At 35.9% G+C, this 16,612-nt stretch overlaps 2 pseudogenes; one reads left to right on the forward strand and one right to left on the reverse strand.

Moving 5' to 3' along the window:
• LOC120597840 (importin subunit alpha-1-like) overlaps window positions 1-16,612 on the forward strand; it is a 148,330-nt pseudogene that overhangs the window by 76,709 nt on the left and 55,009 nt on the right.
• Window positions 253-371, reverse strand: LOC120597952 (uncharacterized; annotated as a pseudogene).

Consider the following 16,612-nt stretch of genomic DNA (forward strand, 5'->3'; position numbering starts at 1 on the left):
GTAGAAATGAGTTTCACCTCTTTCCTCTACTGCAATAATCTCTCTCCCCTATGCAACAGTCTTGACTAAAGTCTCCCTTGACCGTCTAATTGGTCTGGTGCAATTTTTCTTTTACCATAGATCCAGATAATTTCTTTGACTTTATTTTTACTTTTTATTTTATTTTTATTTTTTAGATGAGGCAAACCTTGGTTGACCTCATGGATTGCAAGGACCTTGTTAGCTTACAATCCCTTATTTTTTTATTTTTTATGCCTATAGCACCTGGTCTTCCTAGGTGGTCTCCCATCCAAGTACTAACCAGGCCTGATCCTGCTTAGCTTTCGAGATCCGACGGGATCAGGCTTGTTCAGGACAGCATGGCCATAGACTGACTTTATTTTTAACACATGTGCTGCTGAAATGAGCACACTTTAATTTTATTTTTAATCTCTACAAATTTGTTTGGATATATTTTAAGAATAGTGTGTATTTGGTTTACCTAGTTTTCACTTTGTGTCATAATTTATTCGATTACTTAAAAAAGCCATAAATGTCATTTAGTAAGCGCCAGGCCCACCACTTCCCCCCACCCATCCTTTTAAAATAATGTCAGGAACAATTCTAGGCAAAATTGTGTAGTATACTCACTCCTCTCTTTTCAGCTTGTCTCTTTGTGATTGCCAGATGACAATTAACTCTCCCAGGAATGAGAAGCCCTCCTTGCAAAGCTGGGTCTACAAAAGTAGTTGTGCTGGCTACTTTCTGTTCTGGGCTTGATCCTCTGTTCTTACCTTTGATATTTGGTTGCATGTCTCATTATTGATTTGGTTTTGTCCAAAGAATGGCCTGTGTCTTTTATAGACAGCAACTGCCACTAGTCACTGGAATCAGGAGCCACTGGCTTCTGGTTCAGACACAGCCTAATGCCCACAAAACTAAGATAGTGATCTGGCCTGTCCTCTAGAGTTGGCAAGTGTTAAGTTTCATCGTCTCAGAGAGCAACAGTGACTCTGGAGACCCAGTGGGTCTTGGAGACTCAAGATTCGGGCTGATAATCACTAACTAGTTACATTTCCTCATTGGGGTTCATATTTTGAGTCAGTTAACCAGGTTCCACATGCCTTTAAATTATATTATGTAGTAGCCATATCATTAAACTAGGCATGGGGTATATATATCTCTCAATCAAAAGGGTTAGGAAACACAAAGCCTCAGGTAAAAGGCAATAGCTTTAAGCTATCGCAAGAGGTGTCTGATAAAGGGTATTTTCAACAATTGTCTTGGTTATAAGATACTGTATTCTGGAGTTAGATTAGACTGGCCAAGTCTTCTCAAGTTCTGTTTCCTTTGCTCATTTGCTTCTGCTAGTTACTGCTCTTGGCTGTTGTTCCTGACCCTTCACTGGGCATTTGAAGGCTTATGTTCTGATACCTAGATGATGATTCTGGATTTTACTCCTTGCCACACAAATTGAGCTTGACATTTGTTGAAACTTTTGCAGAAATGATCTTACTATGTTTATTATTTTGGCCTCACCATAACTTGCCTTAGAAAACTCTGGAATTCAGCCACCTTGGAAGACGGGAATTTTAATTAAATTATGAAGATTTTAATGTGAAGCTCACTATAAGACCAAAAATTAGCTTTCAATATTACTAAATGACGTCGATATGTCAAATAATGCTTTGGTTGTGTGAATTGGGAAACAAATGTATATGTTATAAGTATAACATGATATCCTAGACTTCATCAGCCTGTGACCACAAAATATGGTTACATATTTACTTTTAATAACCAAATTATGGGAGTTAGAACCCTCAGTCATGAGTTGCTCCAAATTAGCTCCTTCCTATTGTGTTCCGTGAGACCTTCAGATGCCCACAATCCTGTTTGCTGTTTGGTCAGGGCATCTCATTGACAGTGCCTGTTATCAGAATGCCAACATCCATGTCAAGGATGGGGTCTCTAAGTGCTTCTGCCATGCCAGAAATTCCCTGGATTCTCTGCTGAGATAAAAAGTCTAACTTCTTTTCTGCTGAATGTCACACCTTGTTAATAGAACCTTGAAACTCTCTCTTGAACAGTTCTGTATGTGAGCCTCTGATTGTGATCTTAACAAATCTCATTGAAAAAAAAAAAAACAAAAAAAAAAAAAAAAAAACTCCACCTGTTTCTGTGGTATTTATTCTTTCCTTTTCCTCAACTGCCCTTTTTTTCCTACTAGCCTGCCCAGCTCCCCAAAGTAAATGCTCTTTCTGCCACAGCTATAAAATGAAGCTCTTGGGGGAAACACAACGAAAATATATGTCAGGAGGGACATAGAGCGTGGGAGAACAAAGGTGGGATATTGTTGGTTTCAACAGCATCTAGGTTCCAACTCAGTGAAGGCAACAGTGCCTTGGTTAGGTAACATAAAGAGACTCAGTAAAATATAAACCCTCACCTACTTTGAAAGTCCTTTCCTCCATTTATATTCAACTCTCCTTGGTTGTCCTGTTTCCTTAGAGCTGCCCTTCGTAGAAGATAGGCTAAAAGCCACTGCACAGCAGTTCTGGAAGAAGCCAGTGTCAGGGAAATAGACTGACCTGATATCTGGGTCTCTGAAGTGAGAGGCACAGTTAGTAGATGTTATTGTTAGTGCTTCTGCTGCTACCTCTGCCCCTGCAGAGATAGAAACCAATCAGTTGGGAAAAGGCAAAAATTAACATTAAGGGAATAAAACCAATAGGGCAGAAGACTTTGAATTATTTGTCTGAAGCAGGGCCTCTCAAGCTAAGATGAAACATTTTTCTGTAGGGAATCTTAATTGACATGATTTGAATCAGCTTGTTTTTTTTGTTTGTTTTGTTTTGTTTTCTCTTTTGCTTATAAAAGGTGAACGCCGGGGAGACTGCTTGTCAATCCAGTTTTCACAGGGGCTGGATGTGCATGTATAGCTAATCTGGTACCTCTAACCTGGATGATCTCTTTTCTTGAGACTGGAATTTCAGAATTTTGACCCCTGGTGATAATTGAGGATCTGACGATAAGAGATAATTTGGGAAACCATTGCACTTCTCTATGTTTTATAAGGTTATTATGAGTCATTCATAAGGTCCTACAGTTAAAATTCACACTGCATTTCAGAAAAGTTTAACTTGAAAATATTTTTTAAAATTCATTGAAAATTTCCATTTTATATATTACAGTTGAAATCGTATCCTCATTTCTGAAATATATCCATGACACCTACAACTTTAAAAAAATCTCAAAAGTTCTGCAAATAAAACATAGCAATCCTAAATTTAATACTTAAATACTTGCAACATCACACAAAGTTTATAAAGCTCATAAAATTTTTTTTATATTTTTAAACTCAAAAATTAAGCTGTAATTATGATAGAAATAATCTGTAAAAGGCCGACAATATTTATTAGTATTGGTGGCAATAACAGTATCCCATTATATGCCTAGTAGTCTTTGTCTTTTAGACTTGTGACAAATGAAAATGGCTTTCCTAAATGAGAGAGTAAACTGTTCTATGGCTAACAAGATTGAAACTCATCTTGATTCTGAGGAATAAACAAATCAATTGAGTTTTAATTATAATTATGGATTGTCTTTTTTCTTGTACCAATACTTAAATTATTTCACTCTAAAACTTTATTAGAAGAATTTAAGAAAAGGCCTGTAGTTACAAATTATATGGGAGGCCATAGACCATAGTGATTTAGAATATAGATTTTTACAGACTTCAGACCTGGCTTTGAAACCTGGTTCCACAACTTACTGTTTGATGTAGGTGATTTTTTTTTTTTTTTTTTTAATTTCTGGAGTTTTTGTAACTAAGTGCTTGTTAAATGGTGGTCATTATTTTTATTATGACGATTCATCTCAAAAATGGGCCACTAAAATGAGACTGAAAATTATTTTATTAAATGTAATGTAGTATGCAGAATAAATACAATAGAATAAAACCTCATTAGTTTAGATTTTGAATAATTGAGAGGAAAGTTATTTTGATTTCAAAAACAAACATTTATTGTATTTCACAAACATTTATTGTATTTCACAAACATTTATTGTATTTCACAAACATCTCTTTTGCCTCCTTTGGGATATTGATTCAGTACTTACTTGATAATTTTAAACATTTACTTTACTGGCTTCTTTTTTTAGCTTATGAAATGGTGTTCAGATCTCTCCCATTGTTAGAAAAAGAAAGTAAAAGAAGAAAAGGAAAATATCCCTTTACTGTTTCTGTATCCTTCAACTCAACATCAAGTTTTTCCTGTAAGAATCCTGAGAATTTCCTAGCTTCCAACTTCTTTATCATCTCCCACATCCAACTAATAAGCTCTAGAAATATCTTTGCAGTGCATCCACTCCTTCGGACACAGCATCTTTGTTTATTGCCTAGCCATGGCAAAAGCCTCCATTACAGTACTGCTGGAATGACTATTATAAATGCATATCTGATTCTCATCCTTCTTCTTAAAATCTTTCAGTTCTGTCATTGTAGGCTTAGGTCCAAACTGCTGAATATAGCTTAATGGACTCTTCACAACTTGGGCGCAACCTGCCAATTGCTTCTTGGTCTCTTAGCACTACTTCCTTCCCACTGTCTATTGAACCTCTTACTATATCCAGAAAAAGCCTGCTAAGGAGATCTGATAAAATCAAAAGCAACCTCCTTTTTGCTTATTCTCTCTGTTTTGCATAAGACATCAGCTCTGCTTCAATCTACACACATGCATACATTACAAATTTAATCAGTTAGCAGGACACACATTCTTTATGACCAACATTTAAAAAAATTGGAGCATGAAATTTAGGGTCATACCCCTCCCCTAATGTAGCATATTCATGTATTTCTTTCAACAAGGCAATGCCTTCCACAAAGAAATTTTGGTGATTAAAGTATTCATTTGTTCACATAATTATTTTCTTTATATATTTCTCCAAGAGTATGTTAACATCGCTGTGGGAAAAATTGTGTCTTATTTATCGTTATACTATAAGCATATTGCTTAACAAAGTTTGTTGAATGAAATAATAAATGAATGTATAGACAAAAGGAAATCCTCAGGGAATATAACAATGTTACATAATGAGTCAAATTTAGAGGTTTTCTTTTTTTGTAGGGCTTCTTGTGAAATTTCTTATCTTATTCCCAATATAAGAGAAATGACTATTATAAGAGAAAAATAAATAATAGAAAAACGGTCAATAATTATGAAGTAAATCTAACCAGTCTAGGGTTACAAGCCTTGCGCATACCTCGCTGATGATGGTATGGTGAACATTACCTTAATGATAAAGACTAAAACAATGACGGTATAGTACTATAAGTTCTTGATGTGATTGAAGTAAAATTCCCAGACATACTGCTATTTTACCAGTGTTTATAGTTGACAGATATTTTATATGATTGCTATACTACTGTTTTAGTAACAGAATTTTATTTTTTTATTATGTGACATTAACAATAAGGAGATAAAAGCAAAGTTGGGACACCCAAAATTTAATTTAAGGTGGTTGCTAGGTAAAAAAATTACATCTTATTTTAAAGAAACTGCTTGGTACAGCCACTATGGAAAACAGTATGGAGATTCATCAAAACACTAAGAATTGATCTACTATATGATCCAGCAATCCCTCTACTGGGTATTTACCCCAAAGACTTGAAAACCCATATCCCAAAAGATATTTGCACACTGATGTTCATAGCAGCATTATTCACAGTGGCCAGGACATGGAAGCAACCGAAGTGTCTTATGATAGATGATTGGTTAAAGAAGCTTTGGTACATATATACAATGAAATATTACTCAGTCATAAGAAGAGATGAAATACTGCCATTTGCAACAGCATGGATGGACCTTGAAATAATCATACTAAGTGAAATAAGCCAGACAGAAAAGGTTGAAAATCACATGATATCACATATGTGGGATATAAACCTAAAAGCAACAAATGAACAGGACAAACAAACAGAGATTCTTGGACTTGGACAATAGACTAGTGGTTACCAGAGGGTAAGGGGTAGGGGATGAGGGTGTAGATGGTTAAAGAAGGCCAAATATAGCGGCGTAGGGGGAGGTGAAGTAGATAAAAGGTATCAAATATATGGTAGCTGAAGGAAACTGGACATTGGGTGGTAAACACACAATAGAATTATACAGATGTCAAATTATAAAGTACAGCTGAAAATTATATAATTTTATTAACCAATGTTACCCCAATAAACTTAATTAAAAAAAAAGAAACTGCATTTGAGCTCCAACTTCAATTTAGTAAACATCTCAGAATGTGTTAAAAGATAAGCAGGTTAAATGATGAGCAGTAAAATGTAATTAGCACCTGAGTTTTAAAATTTTTTTCCTAATGAGTCCCTGGTCTAGATTTTGTGTTTTAACAGAGGCATTTATCAGCCACATGCCAACTTTTTAAGTGATCTCAGATAAATTATAAGCAGGACAGTCCTAAACTGAATTAGTTTGTAATATTTTATTGATTAACATACTATTTGGCTACTTTAAGAGAGATCAAAATAAAAATGGCTTAAACAAGAAAGGAAATTTTTCTCTGATAAAAAATCTGAGTTGGAACGCAGACCAAGGTGTCAAGGTAGGCCTACTCCACAAAACAGCTCAGGGACCTGGGCACTGAAGGTAACCAAGATTTTGCCACCTTTAAGCTGCTTTTGGAGATATTGATTTTGAGTCATTTATTAAGAAACAAAAGACTCAGAAAGAACATTTGATTCCTTCTCCCCCCGCCCCCGACTTGGCTCCCTGCCTACCACTCTCCTGCCCAAGAGATTTAGACAGAGAAACATGCTTCAGGAAGGAAATCTTAGAAAAGTGCCTCAGCTTAACTTGAATTAAGCATGGTAAATAAGAGGGCATCAGGCAGGCTAGATAGATACCCACTATGTCCCATTGTTTCTGAGTTGCCCAGCAAGAATGTTCTCGCAGGTATGTTCTTCAACTACCTGGAAATTGCTCATTCTCACTTCTGAAATCTAATACCCCTTCCCTTTCTTTTTTCCTGTGTCAAAAATATCTTACACACCTAATGTTACCTCACTGTTTTTGTAATTTTTATGCCTATGTGGATTCCCCATATACTTGTATTAAAACTTTGATTTTCTCCTGTTAGTCTGTCTCTGTTATTTTGATTATTAGCCCAGCTAGAAGAACTTAGAAGGTGTAAGGAAAAGTACTAATTATTTTTTTAACCTCCATAGCACCTTCTAATTTACTGCTTCACCATCTTCCTGAGCTGCATGTTCTAAGTTGATTTATCACCAATGCATCTGGGTTGCAACCTTCATAAATGGAAAAAGAAGTGGCTTAACTAGTTCTCATATCACTTTAGGTCATTCTGTTATTGGCTGCAAAGGATGCTGGGGAATATAAAACTCACACGAGGGGGCTAGGGAACATAGCTTGGAAGCAACATGCCCACTTAATATTTGAGAATGGTAATACTAAAAGAAAGAAAGCAATGATAGATATTGAGGAGCAATGAACAGTTTTTATCACAAATATGCAACCTCAAAGATATAAAATTTTTCTGTATATAAATAAATCCTCACTCTGTACTTCTTTGGGATAAATCAATGAAAATGTCAAGGAAGAGTGCCAAAAAACCTGGAATTATTTTCGGGCAGCAATTGACTTAATGAGGAGGATATAAGCATTTTATTCAGTGTTGCATGTGTCAATCTAAAGTTCATACATAGTTCAATGATATGCAACATGAAAAAGAAAAAAGAGAAGCAACATTAGCAATGTTTGGATTGTTAAATCTTGATGATACACAGTACACATCCTTTCCTTCAGAATGCTCAAATGGCAATGCCAACACGAATTCCTTAGCAACTTCCCACAATGCTTAAAAAACAGGATATCGAATCTCTCTGGAAGTGTGCCTTGAAGAGAAATGGCCAGAGCTGTTTTGCATTACTCATTGTCCATTATAGTCACTTTCTAATGAAATTTCATAGCTGTCTTAATTTCATTGCAATTGCTCCTTAGGAAGAGAAAACGACTTCTGGGAAAATAAAATTCTTTCAAGTTCTCTAACAGGCTTCTGTTGATCTAGCTACCATTGACTTAAAAAAATTTTTTAAATAATATTTTATTTTTCAATTACAGTTGGCATAAAAAATTGTATTAGTTTCAGGTGTACAGCATAGTGATTAGACATTTATAAAACTACAAAGTGATCACCCTGATAAACCTCGTACTCATCTGACACCATGCATAGTTATTACAATATTATTCTCTATATTCCTCATGCTATACTTTACATTCCCATGACTATTTTATAACTACTAATTTGTACTCCTAATTTCTTCCCCTTTTTCACCTGTTCTCCCGTGCACTCTTTCATCTGGCAACTAGCAAAATGTTCTCTGTATTCATGAGTTTGTTTCTGCTTTGTTTATTTTGCTCTTTAGATTACATATGTAATTTGTCTTTCTCTCTTACTCCACTTAGCACAATATCCTCCACATTTGTCCATGTTGTTGCAGATGGTAAGACCATATTTATTTTTTTATGGATGAGTAATGGTCCATTGTATATATGTACCACCTCTTTATTCCTTCATCCATCGATGGACACCCAAGCTACAATATTTTGGCTATTGTAAATAATGCTGCAATGAACATATGGATTCTCATGTCCCTTTGAAGTAGTGCTTTCAGTTTCTTTGGATAAATACCCAGAAGTGGGATTACTGGGTCCTTCTTTGTCTCTTGTTATAGCCTTTGCCTTAAAATCTATTTCATCTAGTATAAATATTGTTACTCTAGCTTTTTTTTTTATTTTTGTTTTGATGAAATATCTTTTTCCATCCTTTTACTTTCAATCTGTGTGTGTCTTTTGATCCAGAGAGTCTCTTATAGGCAGCATATGTAAGGGTCTTGTCTTCTTATCCATTCAGCTACCCTATCTTTTGATTGGACATCTAATTGATTTATATTTAAAGTAACTGTTGAGAGATATGTAGTTATTGCCATTTTATTATTCATATTTTTAATCTTTTTTTTCTCCTTTTCTTTCTCCCTTTCCTCCTCCCCCTTCCACTTCTCATTCTTCTTCTCCTTCTCCTTCTTCTTCTTAAAGAAGTCCTTCTAATATTTCCTGTATCACTGGCTTGGTGGTGATGAACTCTAGCTTTTTCTTTTGTCTGGGAGCTCTTTATCCGTCTTTTGACTCTAAATGATAGTTTTGCTGGGTAGAGTAATCTTGGTTGTAGGATCTTGCTTTTCAGCACTTTAAATATTTTATGCCATTTCTGTTGAGAAATCAGCTGATAGTTTTATGGGAGTGCTCTTGTAGGTAACTAACTGTTTCTCTTACTGCTTTTAAGATTCTCCCTTTGTCTTTAAAATTTGCCATTTTAATTATGAGGTGTCTTGGTGTGGGCTTCTTTGCATTTATCTTGTTTGGAACTCTCTGCACTTCTTGAGCTTGTATGTCTATCTCCTTCACCAGATTAGGGAAGTTTTTCATCATTATTTTTTGAAAAAGGTTTTTAATTCTTTGGTCTCTCTCCTCTCCTTCTGGTACCCCTATAATGCATGTGTTGGTACACTTGATGTTGTCCCAAATGCTCCTTAAACCATCCTCATTTTTTGGAATCTTTTTTTTGTTGTTGTTGCTGTTCTAATTGGGTGTTTTCTGCTATCTTCTAAGTTGCTGGTTTCATTCTCTGCTTCATCTAAGCAACTATTGTTTCCCTCTGATGTATTCTTTTCATTTCAGTTATTGTATTCTTCATTTCTGATTGGTTCTTTTTTATGTTTTCCATATCTTTGTTAAAGTTATCACTGAATTCATTTACTCTTCCCCTAAATTCATTGAGCATTCTTATAACAAGTGTTTTAAACTCTGCATCTGATAAATTGCTTGTCTCCATCTTGTTTTCTTCTTTTCCTGGAGTTCTGTTCTCCTCTTTCATTTGGGACATCTTTTTTTGCCTCCCCATCTTGGCTGCCTCCCTGTGTTTGTTTCTATGTATTAGGTAGGGCTGCTGTATCTCCTGGCCTTAGTAGAGTGGTCTTATGTAGTAGGTGTCCTGTTGGGCCCAGTGGCACAGTCTTCCTTGATTACCTGAGCTAGGTGCTCCAAGTGTGTCCCTTTTATGAGTTGTGTGTGTCCTCCTATTGTAGTTGAGCCTTGGTTACTGTTTGCACTTTAATGGGAGAGACTGACCCTCAAGTTACTTGGTTGTGAGGACTGGCTGGTGAAGGTCTGACCCTATAGAGCAGGATTCACTTTAGCAGGGCTCAGTTGCCTGGCTAGTCTATTCTTTGGTGTGTTGTTCAAGGATGCAGCCCCAGGTGTTGCTCCAGTTTGGTCAGAAGCCAGCTACAGAGCATGCCAGCCCCTGGGCCCTCCTGGGAAGAATCCCATTACAGGTCATGTTCAGCTATAGCCTGTGCTTTGTCTGGGGCCACTTGCAAGTCACCAAGCAATTAACAGATGGCCACCACCTGTGCTGGGCTTAGAGGTACCTGGAGAGGCCAAGCTGTTAACTGAAGCTGACTGCTCCTAGAGCTGGACTTGGGGCTGCTCAACAAGTGGTACAGGGCATGCTGAGGCCAGAATTTGCTCTTTTGGGGTTTGTGACTCTTTGAGAGATTTTAGGAAAGTTTTCAGCATGAGCCAAGACAAGCTATTTGTATGGATATGCCAACAGAAATGGCTTGGGTGGGTCTGCAACTTGGGTGGGCTAGGATCTCAGGGAATCACTAGGGCAGGGTGAACAATGTTAGCCTGGTTGATGCAGACTCAGATATGGTAGTCACCTGTGTCTGCACTTTGGGTCAAGAGAGGGCTCAACAAAGAGAGAATGGATTCTGCTCACACGTCTGTCTGGAAGAAATTTGACCTTCCACATTCACTCTGAATCCAGACAACTCAGTTTCTCCCCGCATGTCTTTGGTGCTTTTTGAGTCGCTGTTGCAGTGCTGGGGCTCAGAGCAAGTGAGTCTGTCATTGAGTAAGTTCATGCACAGCTTAAGAGGAACTTCAGCAAATTCAGATGCTCTCTGTTTTACTCAGTTACTGTCTCTGCTGGTTTTCACAGCCAGAAATTGTGGGAACTTCTCTTCCTGGCACTGAACCCTGAGCTGGGGAGCCTGCTGTGGGGCTGAACCCATCGCTCATCCAGGGGGACCTCCATAGCCGAGATATCTCTCCTGATTTTCAATCGCCCCAGGCATGTATAGGGACTAGCCCCTTTTGTGTATATGCTCCTCCTACCAATCTCAAGTTGGCCTCCACTGTATGTTCCCATTTTTATGACTTCTGTTCAGCTAGACTTTAAGCGACTCCCAATGATAGTTGTTCTGTAGTTTAGTGTAATTTTGATGTGGTCATGAGAGGAAGCAAGTACAGCATTTACCTACTCCACCATCTTGACCAGAACTTTTGGCTACCACTGACTTCAGATGAACCAGATTTCCCTGCTTATTCATTCAAATTTTCTATCACATGGTGACTAAAGTATTATCTTCTGACACATTGCATAGACATCATTAGAAACACCTTGAGGCAATGAATGACATTAGAATAATTTGCATTAGAAAACATGTTATTCACTGAGATTAATTAACCATGTGGTATTTAGGGGATTAGTAGTACAAATTTTCTTGTTGCTAGTTGTGGTTTGTGTCCCTGCAGGGATGACACTGAATTAAATCTAGCAAGTCATTTCAAAATAAAATAACTCTCTGTGAGAAGTAAATGTACACTAGCCGGTCCCAGAAAATACTTTAAAAAATTGCTTGCAAAGCTACCTTGTTTATTTTTGTTAGATTTTGGTTAGCTTTGCTCTAATTGTTTACAACCAACCTGAAAGTGAGAGAAGCTTAGCAACTAGAGCTGAATAAAAAAACGTTTTCTCTCAGACTCTCTGAAGTCTGAGAGTAAGTTTTATGAAAAGATTGGTTCGTTGAGCTCTTTGGAATGTAGGTGATTATTTGCCTCAGTTGAAAATTAAGAACTTGAAAATTAAGGCACTGTGCCTTGTACATGCTAGATTCTCAATAAATCTTTGTTTAGTTGAAAGTCACCATTCTTCTGAAGTGTGCTTATGGTTCACAAAGTATTTAACTTTTAAGTAATGCCTTGTCAAGAACTGTGAAGGGTCTGAAGTGTTACCTTACTTGCAATTTAACAAGTTCGCCTGTCACACTTTCATGGATGCTGACCAAAGACATGAGACTCCTGGATCAAAAAAGAAAACTATTACTTGTGGCACAACAAGCAGCATACACTTCATGTTCATGTTGATTCTCTTGCTCCCTAAGTCCAGTGGGTACACTGTAGAGTGGTTCAGGTGGATGATGATCATATAGTGATTGTGCATCAAAACTGAGGAACTCTGAACTTATAGAAGTCCAATGTTTCATAATGGGCTATAAACAAAACTGCCCAATCTTTACCCTGGAGACATTATCTTTATTATACTGGTTAGCAAATAAATCTACTTTCTTCTCCCAGGAAAGATATATTCATTTCTCAAGGCTGTTTACTATACAAATATCCTTGAAAATGTAGTGAACAAAAGCTGTCAGTGCCTCTGCTTGCAAGATGTGTAGAACCATGAGGGACACATGGAGAATTTTCTCCCAACATGTCTTTGCAATATAGATTTAAGTATCTAGATTCATATGTCATTTTATTTATAACATTAGCTGTCTAATTTCTAAATCTTCATTTCTTAATCAGCTTCAGTGATAGACTAAGGAGATGTTATTCTTCTCTCTTGACTGTATTCTCATTTTACCAAAAAAAAAAAAAAGTACATATAAAAGCTTGTTAGAGTATGTCTGTTCCCATTTCTTTTTTTATTATATTATATATCTACTGTTTAAAGTATTTCATAGATATTTAGAAAACATGGGTACAGTTTTTGAGTAATTTATGTAACAAAGAATACAATAATAACCACTGCAGGCATTTATTTAGCTATGAAGTAGTTTGCCTTGCTTATATAGTGCAAAGGAATCTTAAGGATGATTATGATATTTTATGCCTGAAAGAAGCCTCTAGCGGTAACCATAGCTCAAAGAATATTTTAATTTGATGACTGGCTTTGCCAGATGTCTTCGAATCCTTAATTTCCTTATACGTTTTCCACTTTATCATGTTTCTGCTTCCCTTTCTTTCATTTCCTTAAAATATATAAATGCCTGTTGATTTTGAATTCAAATAATCAAAAGCCCAGATGCTGATTATTTATTTTTTTGCTGGGGTAAATTTTATAGTATTTTATGAGAAAGAAAATAGAAGGATAATACATGAACAAAGTCCTAACAAGGCTTAGTTCAAAAGCTAACTTCCACAGCATGTTTCAGGGTCAGAGCAGGTTCAGTTCAGCTTTCTAATTTTAAAGATAACAAGTACAACTACAACCATAACAACTACTATTTGTTGAAAGCAAATTATTTACAAGGTATGTGTCAGGTTTTTTATACGTTATTTCTAATCCTTACTACAGTCTTTCAGGGTAGGAGTTATGTCCAATTCACAGGTCAGAAATTGAGAGTCAGAGGTTAAGAAAACTTGCCATAGGTAACAACTCGGGACTTTTATGGTCCTTCAATTCTCTGAATTATCAAAGGCAGAGATCATCATATTTAAGCTGGCTCTTGGAAATTGATAAACCTAAATTTGCTATGGCTTACAATTTTTGTTCTAAAATATTCACTTGCACAATTTTTTAGATAAAAGCATAAATTATGATTTTAAATTTGCTAACATCTAAATTGTATATGTATATAAACGTATGTATGTATGTATTTCTTTATCTCTCTCACTACATAGATGTATATGTATATGATATGTGTATACATATATATACACATATATAAAATTTCAGCAGCAATTAATGACATGAATTTTTTTTTCTTCCTTTCTCTGACATACTTTGTTCCTTATTTTCTTCTTCCTCTATGATGACTTAAAGTTTTATTTATCTCTCAACTATAGCACTTAACACATTGTCATGTAAATCGTTTTTTAGATGAAAACTCTCCCTCTGTTAAGACCCTGGAGGACAGGTACCATTTCCTATATATCTTGTATCTGTGAGGTCTTGCCTAGTGCCTAGAACTTTATTAGTGATTAATACATGTTTTTGAATGTATTTTGAATGAAAAGAAAATGACTAGTTTACTTTGTATATTATAGGCACTGCTGGAATCTTAATTTTTCCAAGTAATTTATATAAAAACTGTTACAATTCACTAATTTTACCTTTAGAGCATTGAAAAGTCACTATAAATCTTAAAATAATAAACGTATTCTATAGAAATTGCTGACTAACCCAGAATATAAACCATATTGTTTCTTCTCTATAACCTATTTCTTTCCAGCCATGGCATTATGCTAAAGAGTGTAAAATCAGAAGACTGGGAAGAAATTTGAGTGGTTATATAATATACGGCCTTATCATTAAGCAGCTTGAAACCTAAACTGGATTAGAGACAATTCTCTTCTCAAACACTGCCTGAAAAGACAATTCACCAGCTTTACTTGGCACCACATTCTGTGATTTTGTGTCACTGAGAAAATGTTTCTGAATACATAATCTGTATCTCCCAATTTTGAGTTTAAGCACTGTAGGTTAGGTGAAATATTCTATAGAAATGTAGAAACTTTTTTAGTGCCTTTGTATTAATTAAGGAAGGCCAGCGCATGATCGTTCAACAACTCCCAAGTTTCAGTAGCTTAAAACCACAACGGTTTTTTTTTTAAAATTATTATTATTTTTTATTTAGTTTCAAGTATACAATACATAGGTTAGACATCTATATAGTTCATAAAATGATCCCCTCAATTGCACCTTTCCTCCCCTGACCCTCCACTTAGCCAACGTATTAATGCTAACTGCATTCCCTATGCCGTGCTCGCCATTCCCGTGACCATCTATCAGCTACTAATTTGTACTTCTTTAGCCCTTCACTCCATTTTCCCAGCCTTCCAAACCCCACTCCCCTCTGTCCAACACCAAATTGTCCACTATATTTGTGAGACCGTTTTTGATTAGTTTGCTCTTTTTATTCCTTAGACTCTGCATGCAAGTGAAATCATATAGTGTTTATCTTTCTCTGTCTGATTTAAATAACTTCTAGGTCCATCAAAGCAATATCTTTTTCCTTCCCCTTCCTTTGCATATGTAGGCGTCTTGTTTTCTTATCCTTTCAGCCACTCTATCTTTTGGTTGGAGAACTTAATTCTTTTCCATTTAAGGTACCTATTGATAGGAATGTAATTGTTAGCATTCTTTATTCCTGTTTTTGATACATGATTTTTCTTCTTAAAGAAGTCCCTCTAACATTTCCTGTTATATTGGCTTGGTGGTAATAAATTCTTTTAGCTTATTTTTGTCTGGGAAGCTCTCTATCTGTACTTCAACTCTAAATGATAGCTTTGCTGGATAAATTATTCTTGGTTGTATATCCTGGGTCTTCATCCTGGTGAAAATTTTTTGCCAAGCCCTTCTGTTCTGCATAGTTTCTTTTTAGAAATCAGCTATCAGTCTTACGGGTGTTCCCTTAGGTAATTATTTGTTTTTCTCGTGCCGCTTTTTTTTGTAATAAATTTATTTATTTAAATTAGTTTCAAGTATATAGTACATTGGTTAGACATCTATATTGTTCACAAAATGATTCCCCTATTGTTCCCTCCATCCCCTGACCCTCCACTTAGCTGTCATATTAATGCTAACTGCATTCCCTGTGCCATGCTCCCCATCCTTGTGCCCAATTATCAACCACTAATTTGTACTTCGTTAATCCTTCACCCCATTCTCCCAGCCCCCAAACTCCCTCCCCTCTGTCATCAAATTGTCCACTATATTTGTGAGTCTGGTTTTGATTAGTTTGTTCTTTTTGTTCCTTAGATTCCACATATAAGCGAAATCATATGGTATTTATCTTTCTCTGTCTGACTTATTTCACTCAGCATAATAACCTCTAAGTCTATCCATGTCGCTGCAAATGGTAGGATTTCATTTTTTTTTTAATGGCTGAGTAATATTCCATTGTATATAGGAACCATAATCTCTTTATCCAGTCATCTGTTGATGGGCATTTAGGTTGCTTCCATATCTTGCCTATTGTAAATTGTGCTGCCCTGAATATTGGAGTGCATAGATCTTTACGAATTATTGTTTTGGTTTTCTTTGGATAAATACCCAGAAGGGCAATTGCTGGGTCAAAAGATATATCCATTTTTAATTTTTTGAGAAAACTTCATACTGTTTTCCATAGTGGCTATACCAATTTGCAAATCCCACCAACAATGTATGAGGGTTCCCTTTTCTCTACATCCTCACCAACACTTGTTGTTTTTTTGATTTATTGATAATAGCCATTCTGACAGGTGCGAGGTGATATTTCGTTGTGGTTTTAATTTGCATTTCTCTGATGATTAGCGACCTTGAATATCTTTTCATATGTCTGTTAGCCATCTGTATTTCCTCTTTGGAGAGTATCTGTTCAGGTCTTCTGCCTATTTTTTAACTGCATTTTTTTTTGCTGTTGCGTTGTATAAGTTCTTTATACATTTTGGTTATTAACCCCTTTCAGGTGTTTCATTAGTGAGTATCTTCTCCCAAA

Source organism: Pteropus medius, unplaced genomic scaffold, assembly GCF_902729225.1.
Source record: "Pteropus medius unplaced genomic scaffold, Ma_sr-lr_union100, whole genome shotgun sequence".
NCBI lineage: Eukaryota > Metazoa > Chordata > Mammalia > Chiroptera > Pteropodidae > Pteropus > Pteropus medius.